At 43.5% G+C, this 15,974-nt stretch overlaps 1 protein-coding gene across 1 annotated transcript in view; it reads left to right on the top strand.

The window, feature by feature from the left end:
* MAMLD1 (mastermind like domain containing 1) overlaps positions 1-15,974 on the top strand; it is a 349,693-nt gene that overhangs the window by 191,491 nt on the left and 142,228 nt on the right. The gene's annotated exons all lie outside the window — the stretch shown is intronic.

Raw genomic sequence — 15,974 nt, 5'->3', positions numbered from 1 at the left:
GAATGGAAGATTACACGATACATCCAAGTTGTGACTGCCCATTGCTGTCTACGTATTACTTGTGCCATGCCACAGCTAATGTGTATCATATGGTCAAGATGTATCACAAACACATATCAAGTGTGTTGCGGGCTGATCACCTTACTGATATGCATGCAGTCTCTCTTGCTTTCTTTTAGAATCTGACTACTCGGCTAAAGTAACCATGACTTCAGTGAGGCTCCAGCAGAAGGCTTATACGATCTTTGGCCTATGAGTGATATTCTGTATAGCCTTTGTGGAAAGCACTGTCTAGGGTAATCCATCATAGAACTATCTTCTGGATTAACAGCTGTGACCCTGGTCTCCTAGCATGAACATACAGTAACTGTGCTCCTGGTAGTGTACATTTCACTTAGGATGATATTCTGTGTACACAGAAATAAAGAGAAACTGAAGAGAGAGGTCACTTTGCCATCTGGTGCAATAACCAAGAACATATACTACTCCTGAGGGAATTCTGCGCCAAAAAAAAAAAAATTCCGCACACAATATTTTAAAATTCTACAAAATTCTGTAAATTGTATTTGTCAGTGAATAAATGTGGAGGCTCCAGTATGGCAGTGGGGAGCACAGACCACTCACTGGCTGCATGGAGGTGGGAGATCACCCTTCCACCCCGCCCCAGTTCCCTCGCCACTGCCCAGGACATGGACTTGGCAGTGAGGCTGCACCCAACCCTGACACAGTGCAAGGGCCAGGCCTGCCCCAGAAATACCATAGGGCCCTGCCCCTCCCCGCCAGGCACACCAGCTGTGGGCAGGCAGGCTCAGCCCGGCAGGATCCAAGTGTGGAGGGGCTTAATGTGGGGAGATCCAGGTGTGGGGTGAGAGGGTTTTGTGTGTGGCAATCTGCAGATGGCTCAGTGGAAGGGGGATCTGGATCCACGATGGCTCATTTGGGGGTTCTGGGTGGAGGGGCAATGAAACTCTGCAGGGAGGTTCAGGTGAAAGTGGTTGGGGCTCAGCAGAGGGGTCAGGGTGTGGGGAGCTCAGCGTGGGGGTCTGGGTGCTGGGGGAATGGCTTGGTGGGTTGGAAATCTGGGTGCAGCTGGTTGGAACTCAGTGGTGTTGGGGGGCCAGGTGCAGGGGGTAGGGTTTGGTGGAGGGGTCTAGGTGCAGGGGGACTCCAGATGCAGGGGCTGAGGCTTGTCAGGGTGGGAGTTCGGGTTGGGGCTCAAAGGAGGGGGTCTGTGTGTGGGGGGATGAGGCTCGGTGAGGGGTTCTAGGGTGTCCAAATGCATGGGGGTTGGGCAGAGGGGGAGCAGCTCCCTGTACAGTGACCCCTCCCCCCCTCAGCTGTGGAATGATGGGGGCAGGAAGCATGGGGGTGGTTTCTCGGGGTGGGTTGGCTTCGGCTGCTCCTTGCAGGGGAAGAGCAAACCCTGTCCTCTCCAGCCCAGCCAGGATTAGCAACTGAGCCTGGTGCAGGGTAGGAACTACCAAAAGTGACAAATTGGACACCAAATAGAGGCCTTCAAAATTTGTGAGTGCTTTTGGAAATTTGGACCGATTTTTTTTAACAACACTCCCTTGTAGCAATGATATTTAGCACTGAAATCCAAGTACAGCTCAGCAAAATAGAAACCTGACCTCCCTGCCACTCCCAGCCCCAAAATATTCTGCAAATTACAGCAGTCTTTGGGAGGAAATCTTTGCAGGCCAAAATTTCCCACAGATTTCTATTGTCTCTGCTTATCATGTGTTGAACTAGCAAGCAATACATTGTGGATTACTGTATCTTCCCCACAACTCTTGCCAAGATAAAAGTTTGATTATGTTTTATGACTTTGTATTCTCATTCAACGCAATTTACTCTTGTTAGAAAATATGAATGTCCCCAGAGAAACAGCCAGCCCTTTGTTCTGTTTGTTCAGAAATTAGTTTAGAGAAGGATCAACTAGCAGCAGAGAAAGCTTCTATTAGATCTGCTATCTATTAGATCTATTAGATCTCAGCCTGTTCAGATTTGATTTCTGCTGCGGAGGCAACGCTTGATATTTATTCAGAATTAAATATTGTATGTACCCTTCAGAAAAAGATGGTTAGTTCCGTTCAGTCCTTCCATGAACCTCAGACAGTGTTTACACAGCATCTATTCAAAACATACCAGCTATTTCTTACCACCTACACACATTCCCTGTCCATGGGCTGGGCTTCTGCTTTATCAGATGTGTCATTTCACTGTCCTGTAGCTACTTAGAGTCTTTTTTTTTAAATTCTTTCTCTTTATACAATAAAAACAATAAAGGGGAAGGGATGCAGATCAGGATAAGTAAAGAACATGTCAGAGATCTTCTGATGAATTTGAATGAATTCAAATCAGCAGGGTCGGATGCTATTCACCTGAGGGTACAGAAGGAATTAGCTGAAGAAATTTCAGAGCCACTGGCAATAATATTTACAAACTCATGGATGACAGGAGAGGTCCTGGAAGACTGGAGAATGGCTAATGTAGTGCCCATCTTTAAAAAGGGGGGAAAGGAGGACCTGGAAAACTGCAGACCAGTCAGCCTGACTTCAGTAACTGGGAAGCTACTAACACAATGTATAAAACATTCAGTTTGCGAATAACTGAAAGATGAAGGGGTAATCACGAGCAGTCAGCTTGGATTTACAAAGAATAAATCATGCTAAACCAGCTTGATTTCCTTCTTTGACAGGGTAACTGATTTGGTGGCTGGCGGGAATGTGGTGGACATAATGTGGTGGACTTCAGCAAGGCTTTTGACACCGTCCCACATGACACTCTGATAAATAAGCTGGAGAAATGTGGGCTTGACAGAACTACCTTTAGAGGGTACATAATTGGTTAAACAACCGCAAACAAAGAGGAGCTATTAATGGAATGATGTCGGATTGGAGGGAGGTCTCAAGTGAGGTTCCACAGGGATCTGTTCTGGGTCCAGTGTTGTTTAACATCTTTATTAATGACCTGGAAGTAGGTATAGAAAGCATACTGATCAAGTTGACACAAAGCTAGGAGAGGTTGCCAATACTTTGGAGGATAGAGCTAAAATTCAGTGGGATCTTGATGAACTGGGCTATAGGCAACAAAATTAAATTCAACAAAGACCAATGTGAGGTGCTACACTTCGGGAAGAAAAACCAAATGCACAAATATAGAATGGGGGAAAAACTGGCTTAGCAGCAGCACTAAGGATCTGGGAGTTGTGGTGGATCACAACCTCAACATGAGTCAGCAATGCAATGTTGTTGCAAAAAAAGCAAATGCAATTTTAGGTTGCATTAATAGAGGCATAGCATGCAAGTCCCGGGAGGTGACAGCACAGCTCTACTTGGCACTGGTTAGGCCTCAGCTGGAGTACTGTGTCCAATTTTGGTCACCAATGTATAGAAAGAGAATGTGAAACTGGAAAGAATCCAGAGGTGAGTAACAAAGATGATCACAGGGATGGAATAGAAACCATATGAACAAAGGTTCTAGGAACTGGATATATGTAGTTTGAAAAGAGGAGATAAGGGGGGAATATGATAACAGTCTTCAGATACTTGAAAGGTAGCTATAAAAAAGGTGGAGAAAATTGTTCTCTCTTGCTACAGAGGGCAGGACAAGAGACAGTGGATTCAAACAACAGCACAGCAGATTTAGATTAAACCTCAGGAAAAACTTCCTCAATGGTAAGAACAGCAGGACAATAGAACAGACTGCCTAGGGAGGTGGTGGAAACTTCTTCACTGGAGGTTTTCAAAAGGAGGCTGGAAAGCCGTCTGTCTTGGATGCTGTAGATCCAACAAATCCTACATCTTTGTAGGGGGTTAGACTAGATGATCCTTGCAGTCCCTTCTAACCCTATGATTCTATACTTAATCATTTTCCAAACCATTCAAGCAACCAACTTTAGGAACAAACAGTGTAAATAAAAACTGAACTGTGAGGAGAAATTTCTCTGAAATGGGTTTCTTTGCCTCAGCAGTTCTTCCAATTAACTCCTCCTAAACCTCAGATGTGGACTCCCACACAACTCCTCCCAAAACCCAATGCTACACTGTCTGCCTTCCTAAATACCAGAATCTGGACATATCACTACGAAGCCTGTGAACAAGTCATTGTGGCAAGTCACTGTAGGTGATAGCCATTTATATCTGAAGCTCCAGCAAAACTCAGTTTAGGGACCTGTCCCCTCTTTCACGTAACATATTTCTCCAGACTTTTTCCTTCTGGTGTCGTAATAAAACCATACCATTGAAATGGTCTGTGCTGGATATGAACAAGGTAGAAGGATTATGTTAATGAGAAAATTATTCTCCCCATAGTAATACCTGATTCCACTAAGGACCCTTTCAGTTTAATTTCTTTCTTAATGGCGGTTCTTTTGAACCTGTTGAATTCCTTCTCCTATTGGCTCAGTAGGAATGTCAATAGAAATTAACGTGGGTCATATTGCAGTCTTTGGATTAATCACAGGGGGAGCATCTGAATTTAAATCCTAGATGTTACAGACAAGAAAGATCTGTTGAATGTCATTTAACCTGTGTAATCTCTCTAGTTTAGATTTTAGTATAGCCACCATCACTGACAGTATCTAACCCCCTCCTAATGCAGATTGTAGTCACCATGGACAAGATATATCAGATATGTATTTAATTTTAGGTAGCAATTTAAGATCCAGTAGAGCTTCACCCATTTACACCAGCTGAGGATTTGGCCCACAAAGCACTATGTACCTGCTAAGTATTATTTATTATTTTATTATTCCATCCCTGCTTACACAGCTTGCCTTTCCAAGGTGCCATGCACCTGAAACCCCCATGAAGGTCCCTGCGTGCACCATCCCACTAGAAGAATAAGATGTGTGACCCATCCACAAACCTGGTGTTTGTTTACAAATCCAGGCATCTGCATGAGGCCACCATCTGTGAGCAGGCCTTGTCTCTCTGGATCCCAGCAACTTCCAAATAGTGCAGCTTCCCCTGGCTGCAGCTACTAATGGGGTTTGGGGCTCCATGGAAAAGATCATACAGCTTTAGGCTATGTAATCTTTTCTCCTCAGCTCTGCAAGCGTGTGTGTGTGTGTGTGTGTGTCTGTGTGCATGCATGCACACACCTCCCATGCCTCACCCTCAGCCTTCTGTCAGAGAGGGATAATCAGCACCATGGGAATGTGCCACTGTTATGTTTTGTGAAATCAGCAACTGCACATGCCTGTGCAAGTCACAGATCCACTGGTTTCACACGCTGGGTAATGTGTGCCGATTCTTCCTGGGAGGGGGATCAAGGGGTTTGTATCATTAACATGTCCGTCTCACTTACATTTGGGGAAATTCTTAGATGTGTGTTTGTAACCAATGCCAAACCTATGACCCGGACTCTCAGCTGTACCAAATATGTCCTGGGTGCTGCTGAAGGAAGGGGGTTGCAAGCAGCTGTTTGCAGCTCCCAGTTGTAGGCACAGTTCTACACCAGCAGAGTCACCATCATAGTTTACAGCAATCTCATGGCTCATTTAAACTATGCCAGCTGTCTATGGCTTTGGAGACCAGGATGCCACCTGGGGGTTGCTAGAGCTAAACAGTGCCCCACAGTGCCCCCTTTCTCTCAGTCACACCCTTTTTTCTTCAACAGCGCTCCCTGCACCAGGAGCCGGGACAGGGCGGCAGAGTTGACAGGTCATCTCTGTCCAACCAGAGGTTCCCTCATGCTGGTAAATCCCTAAGTAGTCAGTTGCATTACTAACTGGCAAGTCCCTTTAAAGCAGCAAGAACAGGGCCCAATCTTTCTCTTTCTCTCTCTCTATTTATTGCTATGGGATTTGGGAGAGATTTTTTAATATATGACACTCAAGGTATGTCTACACTAGAGCTCGAAGGTGCAAATTCCAGCTCAAGGAGACATACCCACTCTAGCTCTGATTGAGTTAGTGCACTAAAAATAGCAGTGTAGCCATGGTGGCACGAGGGGCAGGCAGGGCTACCTCTTCTGAGTCTTAACCTGTCTGAGACCCTTGGTACGCACTCGGGGAGGTTCACACCTCTGCACCTATGCTCCACATTGAATGCACTAGCTCTATCAGAGCTAGTATTCTCCTCAGGCTGGAAATTACACCTCAAAATGTAGACTTACGACATCCTGGAACTTGTATTTACTGTGGGTGTTTCTACACCTAGCACTACAATATCTAGGCACAAGGGCTTCCTTTTCATGTTACATATTTCCTTAACTTGAAAGTCTGAAAATGAATTTGGAAGGTTACTTGATAACAGCAAGTTAACCCTTTACTGGGAAATGTTGTACTGACACCAAGAGCTTGGAGTGGATGGGAAGCTGGGAAAAAATAAGGCTTGGGAGACTGGATATGGAGATGAAGTGAAATGGGGTCTCAGTCACACATCAGTGAGTGGGTCTGAATTGTTGGACTTTCACAATCAGGGTAAATACTGAACTGACTTATAAGTTGTGCAGCCCCATTGATTGAAATGTATTAGCATCAGCTGCTGAGGCAGCTGCTGTTGGAGAACCCTTATTGGGAACTGGCTGCTAAGGGCAATGGAAGAAAGAAAGAAACATGAATGAACCTGGGTTAAAAAACCCAAATCAGACTGAAGTACAAATGCCACTTCCCACCCTGCTAAATGTAAAGAGAAAAAGTGGCATGAAAGGGATAAAGTTTATTTTCTTCAAAGACTTGTTGGAAATATAACACACTGTATTTATAATGTACTAGTAATTTGTACACAGTGTGAAAGATCAAGAGCAGACAGCAGTATCACTATATTTAGCGATAATGGGGCTTTTCTTTCTTAAGGCTTGATGTAAACTTTGATTACATAGCATTTCTTTCATTTGCTGCTATTCAAGAAAACCCTTCAAGCACCATGGCAAGCAATGTCTCTCTTTTACATTTGCATTTTTTAATTTGCATTTTTTAATTTCCCAGACTACAGCTCCACACCTACACAGGCATCCCCTGTGGGAGGGAAGAGAATATTTTTCAGTATGAATGATACTGTTCCTTGTCTGAAAGAGCTGTAGTTATTAATTCTAGGGATTTACAAAAATCACTTTGCTACTGTATCACTTAAATGTGTGTGGGTTTTTCCTACACAGCATCAGATGCCAATCCATTGCCCCAGTGGTACCCATTTGAAATGGGTAGCCAAGCAAAAAGTTCAAACTGATCAGATGACTTTTTCAGATGACTGGTTACAATTCTCAGGAGCCTGATCTTGAATTTCTTGCATACCCCAACATGCCATTGACTTCTGTGAGAGCGAGGGACCTTGAATGGAAGAGTAGGTCCTCAGAAATCATTACTATTATTGTTTGATATTTTTACCATGCCCCAAAGCATGCAAGGCTTTTACAGAACATTAAAGACAGGGTCCCTGCCCCCAAAAGCTTACATTCTAAATTCTAGAAATGACATAAGTGAAAGTAACTGGGGTTGCAGGCTCTGGGGTGGGGCCAGAAATGAGGGGTTCAGGGTGAGGGAAGGTGTGAGAGCTCTGGCTGGGAGTGTGGTCTCTGGGGTGGGGCTGGGGATGAGTGGTTTGGGGTACAGTAGGGGGCTTCAGGCTGGGAGGTGAGGCCGAGGGATTCGGAATGTGGGAGGGGCTGCAGGTTGAGGCAGAGGGTTGGGGTGCAGGAGTGGATACGGGCTGGGGGTGCAGGCTCTGGGGTGGGGTTGGGGATAGGGGGTTCAGGGTGTTGAGGGGGCTCTGGGCTGGAGCAGGGGGTTGGTGTGCAGGGGGGGTGAGGGCTCTGGCTGCGGGTGGGGCTGGGGATGAGGGGTTTGGGGTACAGAAGGGGGCTCAGGGCTGGGGCAGGAGGTTGGGGCTTGGGCTTACCTCGGGCAGCTTCCGGTTAGTGGCACATCAGGGCTAAGGCAGACTCCTTACATGTCCTGGCTCCACGCTGCACCCCAGAAGTGGCCACCAGGTCTGGCTCCTAGGTGGGGGGGCCAGGAGGCTCTGCGCACTGCTCTCCCCCACAGGCATCACCCCCCCAGCTCCCATTGGCTGGGAACCAAGGCTAATGGGAGTGCGGAGCCCCATGGCCCACCCGCCTAGGAGCCGGACCTGCTGGCCACTTCCGGGGTGCAGCATCGTGCCAGGATAGGTAGGGACTAGCCTGCCTTAGACCCACAGCATCGCTGACTGGACTTTTAATGGCCCAGTCGGTGGTGCTGACCGAAGCCACCAGGGTCCCTTTTCAATGGGGCATTGCAGTTGAAAACCGGACACCTGGCAATAATTGGATCTGCAACCATGGATTCTTGCCCCCAGGCAGAATTCCAGTGAAGATGATGAATCCCCTGAACAGGCTCAGGGGTCTATCCATGCAGATCCGATTTTAAGATCAGGGTTTTGGTGTTATCTAATTTTTAATTGTTATTTATTTACATAAGAAATGCTGAATCATGAAAGACAAGATGCTAAAGAAATCCCTAATTAATACTGTAACCCCTCTGACAAGTGGGAACAGATGTCTGAAGCCTTGCATGTCAGCTTCTCCTCAGTGGAGGGGAAATCAGTGACACAGAGTCTAGGTATATTCTAAATGTAACTTATTTTATTTACACATGTACACTGGCCTGGAACAGAGGTGGTCACAAATAGCATGCAGGACAATCCCTTTTCTCAGGAATCTCAGACCAACACAAATGGCCAATTTCCAGAGAGCAACTCTGCCTCAAGAATTGACTCCAATCAGAGATCAAGGTAGACGACAAACTCTCCAGCTGTTCCTATAACTCCAGTACCTAAAAGCCTGCATAACAAAATTAACGACACTAATAGTAATAGAGAATGTCTTCCCAAGACTGAACATTTGCTCACATAGTAAGAAAAAAACTTGGAAGGCTAGGTGTAATAGCACCAGCTGCTGACATCTACCATAATAATCCTTGTTAGTCTTTTCCTAGCTTATTTCCCTTTCTTAGACCTTGGCTGGGGGACTGCCTCAAGAGACAGAGTAATAATATCATTTCAGGTAAAAGAAAAAGTACACAGTCTGCCAATCATATGACTGAACAACAGCATTGACTGGCAAGATACAGTACATGGGAAAGATACCCTGTCATAGAATATGGCAAACATACTGACAGGAGCTGACACACTCAGGTGTGACTTAGGACAATACTTCATACTCACAGAGTAGCTATCATTCAAAGTGCTTTATGCACATTAATTAAATCTCCCAACATACTTTATGCACATGGATAAGCTGAGGCACAGAGCTGTTACATAACAGAGCACAAATCACACCGATGGTAAGCGGCAGAGCCAGAAACAAACCAGAAATCCTGGTTCTTAGGATAAAGAAAAAAAATCTATTTTAATGTAACTTCCTTCAGCATCTTCTAACGTGTCTATTGTAGTCTGCAAGCTCTGCAGAGCAGGGACTGTCTCATTTAATACTGCACTGAGCACATTGGCAGTTCTTACATATTTAAATAAATAATATCAATTATAATCGCAGTCCCCTGTTCTAACCACTAAACCTACTGACATTTTAAAGCTTCACATGTAACTGACGGCTGGAGAGATCATTCTTAAACTGCGTTTTAAGTGTTAAGCTGCATTATCTCACTGCTACTAATTAGTATGTAGTAATAATAATAATCAAGACTAATAATAATGCTGCTAATAAGGATTTAATCCTACAGATCATTTTTTATTTAAGCACTTTGAGTATAACGATTATTTATTCTTACAGTGCACTTTTCAATTCCAAGTGCCATGGCAATGATGAAAGCGAAAGAAACCAGAAATACATAAAATAGCAAGCTTACGAGACTGCCAATGCGCTGATCTTATTAAATAAATGTTACCCAAAAATGGAGTTGTAAAAGAGATTTCCCAATAAGAACCTGAGGCTGTGTAAGCAGGGGTGGATGGGGCTGCATGTCAAGCCATTTCAGTTGTCAGTCCAGTAAATAACATAAAAAAATGTAAGTGAGAGGGACATGTTAATGATACAAACCCCTTGATCCCCCTCCCAGGAAGAATCGGCACACGTTACCCAGCTTGTGAAATCAGTGGATCTGTGACTTGCAGAGGCTTGTGCGGTTGCTGATTTCACAAAACATAACAGTGGCACATTCCCATGGTGCTGATTATCCCTCTCTGACAGAAGGCTGAGGGTGAGGCATGGGAGGTGTGTGCATGCATGCACACAGACACACACACACACTCACGCCTGCAGAGCTGAGGAGAAAAGATTACATAGCCTAAAGCTGTATGATCTTTTCCACGGAGCCCCAAACCCCATTAGTAGCTGCAGCCAGAGGAAGCTGCACTATTTGGAAGTTGCTGGGATCCAGAGAGACAAGGCCTGCTCACAGATGGTGGCCTCATGCAGATGCTTGGATTTGTAAACAAACACCAGGTTTGTGGATGGGTCACACATCTTATTCTTCTGGTGGGGTGGTGCACGCAGGGACCTTCATGGGGGTTTCAGGTGCACGGCACCTTGGAAAGGCAAGCTAAACCTGCCCAGATATATGCTAGTTAAAATCATTTCTTACATCCCTGTTTTAATTAAATTAAAGGATAACTGCCCCATTGTGACACCATTACAGTTTACAATCCTCTCTTCATTTTACTTAATCAGACAAAGCAGATAAATCAGCAAAAAGTGTTTGCATAGATTAAGAGATAAAACTCATACAACGGTAACCAAATATATGGTCAATAAAACCCACGTTAATAAAATTCCACAAATACCTCTCTGGATGAAATATGCAAATTTGCTTTGAAAACAACTCTTAACCATAGATGTAAATAGTACATATTTTTAATCTAATACTGTAAAATAAAATAGGACATTTACCTTTGTTACTCATTAGCCAGTACGTATCTGAATGAAATTCTGGACTGGATGGAGACATCAGAGTTGGAAGGATTCACTCTGAGATCTCATCAGCTCTAGCATTATGATACAGTTAGATGGGCAGAGAAGTGGCTAGCTTCTTGTAGAGCACCACTTCAAGCAGCCTCTCAATGGCTTCCTATTTCTCTTCTTGGGCGGTAGAGTAAGGACTATTACAGAAATGCATTTAGGATGAAATTCACCTGTCTGTGGCCCCTCTACCCTCTCAGTGACAAGGCAGTGGGCTCCATACCAACCTCAAACAAAGCAGTACAAAAAGGCATAATGGACCCGGGGTCATGGATCTGTGCACACACAATACAGCTTAACACAACTGTCATAGCTAGCAGGGTTCTGCTCCCAGTGTGGGCAGGCCATTAGATTAAAAGAGCTCATCAAGTATCTCTGCGATTAGTATTCCAAACACATTTAAAACCCAGGTCTAACTCTCCTTTGACACTTTAATAACTAAATTGAGATGGCCACTCAAATTTTATGATAGCCCGATATCTCTCTATGATGAACACTTTGCAAACTTGAAATAGTTCCAAATTGTCTGGCCTTAGCTGCTTGGAAGAAGATTCCATTATTCTTCAATTCAAATACCATCATAAAAACTCCAGCCAGTTAAACACTAAAGATCTTCTACAAGCCCCTTTGTCTTTTCACTTAAAATTATCTCGTGCTTGTCACTAGATGAGTATGTTATATTTCTAACTTTAGTATCGATTTTAATACAACTGACATAATAAAAACAGGTGAGTTTCTCAAAAAAATCTTGTGGAGCCCAGTGTATCCTGTCTATTGTTTTAACAGTAAGGTTTCCCTGTTCTGATGGCCAGATTTGAGTTTGGTTAGTCTGAGCTCTAATTCCTTCACTTGCTGAAGGTTCTTTTTCTATTCGGCACTGGCATGAGTTGTTTCAAGTCTTTTAAAACGACTAAAGAAGTGACCAAAATTCATTGCCATTGCATGTGGTGAGCTGTGCAAAATGAGTTGATGGTGTCAGTCAAGTTAGAATCATCTATATTACATCTGCATCTCACTGATGTCAATCCCATGTGATTCAACTTAGGCATGTGTTTTAGTTCCTTGCTGAATTGGGAGTCTTAGCCACCATCCTCATTGGTATGATTAAGTACCTTTTTTTGGCAGAGAGGCCATAAATTGACTGGATGAAGAGACGGAAGATGACGCTCTCCTCTTTACAGGTAGTCCCTCCGTCATGGCTAAATCCCATTGGCAGGTCAAGGTGAGGAAGCTGCTAGTGCTATACCTGTTCTGCAACAGATTGAAGCCTGTCTCCAGCGCTATTAATCGTGTGAGTTTCAAGCACAGAAATCAATAACATTTTGAAGAAGTCAAATTGTTCATAAATGAGCTGTGGGTGATGTCAGTGGAAAGGAAAAAAAGGATTGGCAGGGGAAGGCACAGATTCAATTGCTTATTTACTTTTGCATGCCTCAGAAATGTAATGCGGATCTCTAGCAGAAAACAAGGACCCTTATCGATAAAAAAATATGTGCCATGGAGCGGGCAGACAAGCACAAGGAGAAGATAGATCTAAAATGGAGAAAGCAGGGCTCTTACAAATTATGAAATAATCAAATGCAAATAGCAGCTAGAAGAGTTAGATTACAATGTATAACATTTTCCTTCAAATGTGGATTGAAATCTTTCCAAATATCAATTAATCCCTAATCTAACATGCAATTTCTTAGTTGCTTCCTGTGCATTATTAATGGACTGGTCACCCTGAGATGAAGGTAGGCAGTAAAACCAATTAATTTTTTTCCTCCCACCCCTGCAGATACGATTGACCTAGAGAATTCAACTCGGAGTTAAAAAAAGAAAAGTTCCAAAATAAAAAATAAACATGACCCTCTTCTCTGAACGAGGCGACATAATCCTAGCAGTAACACTGCTTCAGATCCAGACAACAAATTCTTTAGATCTGGGGCAGATAAATGTAAATGCCAAATGTCTGTCCTCAACTGATTTTCTTGGTACTAATATGAGGTTTTGCGAGTGAGTGTGGGCTTCACACCAGCTCTATCCACTGATTTTTTTTTTCCAGTCTAGGAAAAAACAACTACATCTCTTTGTTGAGAGATATTGATCCCATTTGAATTCCAAGAAATAATTTTAACCTCATATTGCACTGTGCAAGGTGACAGCTATGGTTAGAATTCAGTAAAAGATTCTGACTGTCTAACATAGTTCCCTCCGCACGCACAGGGATGTAGCCATTCTTGCAGGCAATTTACTATAGTGACCAGTCAGGAAGTACAATGAGTAAAGGTCTGTGGCTGATATAGCTACATTTTAACAAGCAGCATGTTTAGTTTTACAACGCTCTCATCAAGGAGCTGGAGCTCTCATTCCTCCCCACCCATGGTCAGCCTCCCTGTTATTTTTAGTAAAAGTCACAGGTCACAGGCTAATTTTTGTTTATTGCTCACAACCTGTCCCTGACTTTTACTAAAAAATAACTGTGACAAAATCTGAACCTTACTCATCACTCAGGGCTGGGTCCAGATAATGTACGAACATCCTTCTGATAGTCAGAGATGGCAACTACCTCCCCTAAATGAAAGATGGCTGACTCAGGAATCAAACTGCTCCGGGGAGTAGCTGCTGCAGGTCTCAGCAGCTCTGAAAGTCAGGCCAGCGGCACTTCACTTAAAAACCCAACATGTCAGTTGTTTAGGTCTCCCTCAGTAAATGGCTGCACCAAAACTGCTGCTACCATAGCTTTCACTTAACATGGACATGTCCTAAGTGTCAGTATTAGGCCTTAGAGGATGTATGACTAAATTCATCCCTGAAGCTACCTTGACTTCACTGAAGTTACACAAGGATGCATTTAGGCATGGATGTTCCAAATATAAAACTGGCAAAGCCCGAATAAAAAGCTAAACAAACAAAACATAAAGTGAGCTCAAACCTAAAGCAAGCCAAACTTATCAAACAGATGCTCATCTGGAACAGAGGGCTTCCAAGGATGCAAGTTGCATCAAGTTAAGGACATGAGAATAGATTTGTGGGTTTTTTCTACATATAACTTTGTAAAGGGTTGCCAGATTCTCTTATCGTTTACCTACGAAAAGATTCTATCAAACCTTACCATCCCCAGAAGGATGTCAGTCCAGTGAAAAAAAAACAAAAAGAAATGCTAAGAAACACGAGCCTTGCCTTTCATTCAACCTGGATGTGATGAACCATGTGGGATTTCGTAGGAAGGAATGAACAGCCCATTGAAAGTTCCACAGTCTTTCTTGTCCTCAGAGGGATGAAAGTCTGAGTTGATCCTGTTGGGACTTGAAGAGTCTTCAAGAGACTAGGTTGTACTTTTTTCTTAAACCTGAGAAATTTCCTCTGCTTTTTCTGCTGACGGTTGTGGCCTCTGGCAGTGTCAATATGTGTGCCTCTGAATCTGTGTTAGTTCTGGTCTGAATCTGTCCCACACAGTCCATGCTGGGGGTGTCCCTCATAGGTGAGCCCATGACTCAGTGAGATTTAAACAAAGTGGAGCTCTACTGTACAGCATACAGAGACTACCTAAAATATAACACATTTGCATGGGTTCAAAGATGGAGTGTAAGGACGCTTATTTTGATCTGGAGTCTCCTGTGCCTGATGGCATATGAGGCAACCCATTTTTCCCATTGCTATCTGTCCAGAGCAAGATGTTTGGCTCCCTCGTAAGTTGTATCCATGATGGCAGCATCCTTTTCAATTGTTCTGTGACTGATCATTCTTTGTCGTCAACATCTGCCGTTCCCTCCAGATGGAGCCCAATCTAAGACGTAATTTGTGTTTCTTCCTGATGACTGGGCGGAAACCCCTTTATATCATCATATTATAAAACCCCTGTAGCTGTCTCTGTTTCGCTATTGAGTCCACAGTCTGCTGACCCATGCGGTGCTACACTTCTACGTTGGTTACATAATCGCTCCAATGAATTGCCAAGATTCTTCTTATGCAATGCTGATGGAATGTATTCAGCTTCCTGTTGCCACATTTCCAAGGCATAGAGTAGTGTTGGGAGGGTGGCATTAGTGTTGTACAAACTCATTTTAGGGTGTAGATGTAACTTCTTAGTCTTTCAGATGTTTGACAAATGGGAAAATGATCCACTAGCTTTACCAGTTCTTGCTTTCATTTCTTTAGTGAGCTGGCCATTTCCAGATATTGCACTTTCAAGACAGACGAAGCCATCAACAATTTCATACTCCTCTCCATCAGTTCACCAGCGTTGACAGCATTCTCTCTTATCTCTATAGTCTTGGTTTTCTGCAGAGTGATACAAAGTCCCACTTCAGCCACTTCTGCTTTTATGTTTATAAAGAGTCTTTTCATTTCATCCAAGTTGTTATCCAGTCTGACTGTATCATCTGCGAAATCTAAGTCTTGCAGCTTATCTCTTGCCCAATCAGTACCAATGTCCTCAACAGCGGCCATTGCTCTTCTCATCACAAAGTCTATGCCAGTGCAGAAGAGAAGTGGAGATAGTACACAACCTTGCCTTATGCCAGTAAAAATCTTAAATCATTCCACATCTCTGCTTGCTCTCCTGATGCAGCACACAGGCTCCCCATACAAAGCTTTTATCAGACTAACAATCTTCCCTGAAATGTCTCAGGATCTCCCAAGAATGCTTGTCCACAGAAAGCTTTCTTAAAATCAAGGCAGTTAAAAACCATCTTCTACTGGAATTCTAAGCCTTTCTCAGTAATTCTTCTCAAGATGAAAATGGTCTGAACATGACCTGTCTGATTGAAATCTGGCCTGGTCTTCCCTGAGTACTTTATCAACAGCCATTTTCATTCTATTCAAAATAATAATGCAAAACACTTTTTCAGGTACAGCTAGAAGTGTCATCCCTCTCCAGCTATTGCAAGTAAGATGCTCCCATTTTTTGGAATTTTGCAGGTAACACATCTTCAATACTTAGGACAGATCTACCTTTTCCAAACCATTCTATACAACTGGCACATGCAATTCACCATCACTTCCTCTCTAGCTTTTAACATTTCAGCATCTGTTTCATCATAGTCTGGTGCTTTACTGCTCTTGAGTTGGTTTATGGCCTCAGTTAC

The sequence above is a fragment of the Caretta caretta genome, chromosome 9 (genome assembly GCF_965140235.1).
Source record: "Caretta caretta isolate rCarCar2 chromosome 9, rCarCar1.hap1, whole genome shotgun sequence".
Taxonomy (NCBI): Eukaryota; Metazoa; Chordata; order Testudines; family Cheloniidae; genus Caretta; species Caretta caretta.
The sequence above is the reverse complement of the archived record's forward strand: the minus strand, read 5'-3'. Positions and strand labels throughout refer to the sequence as shown.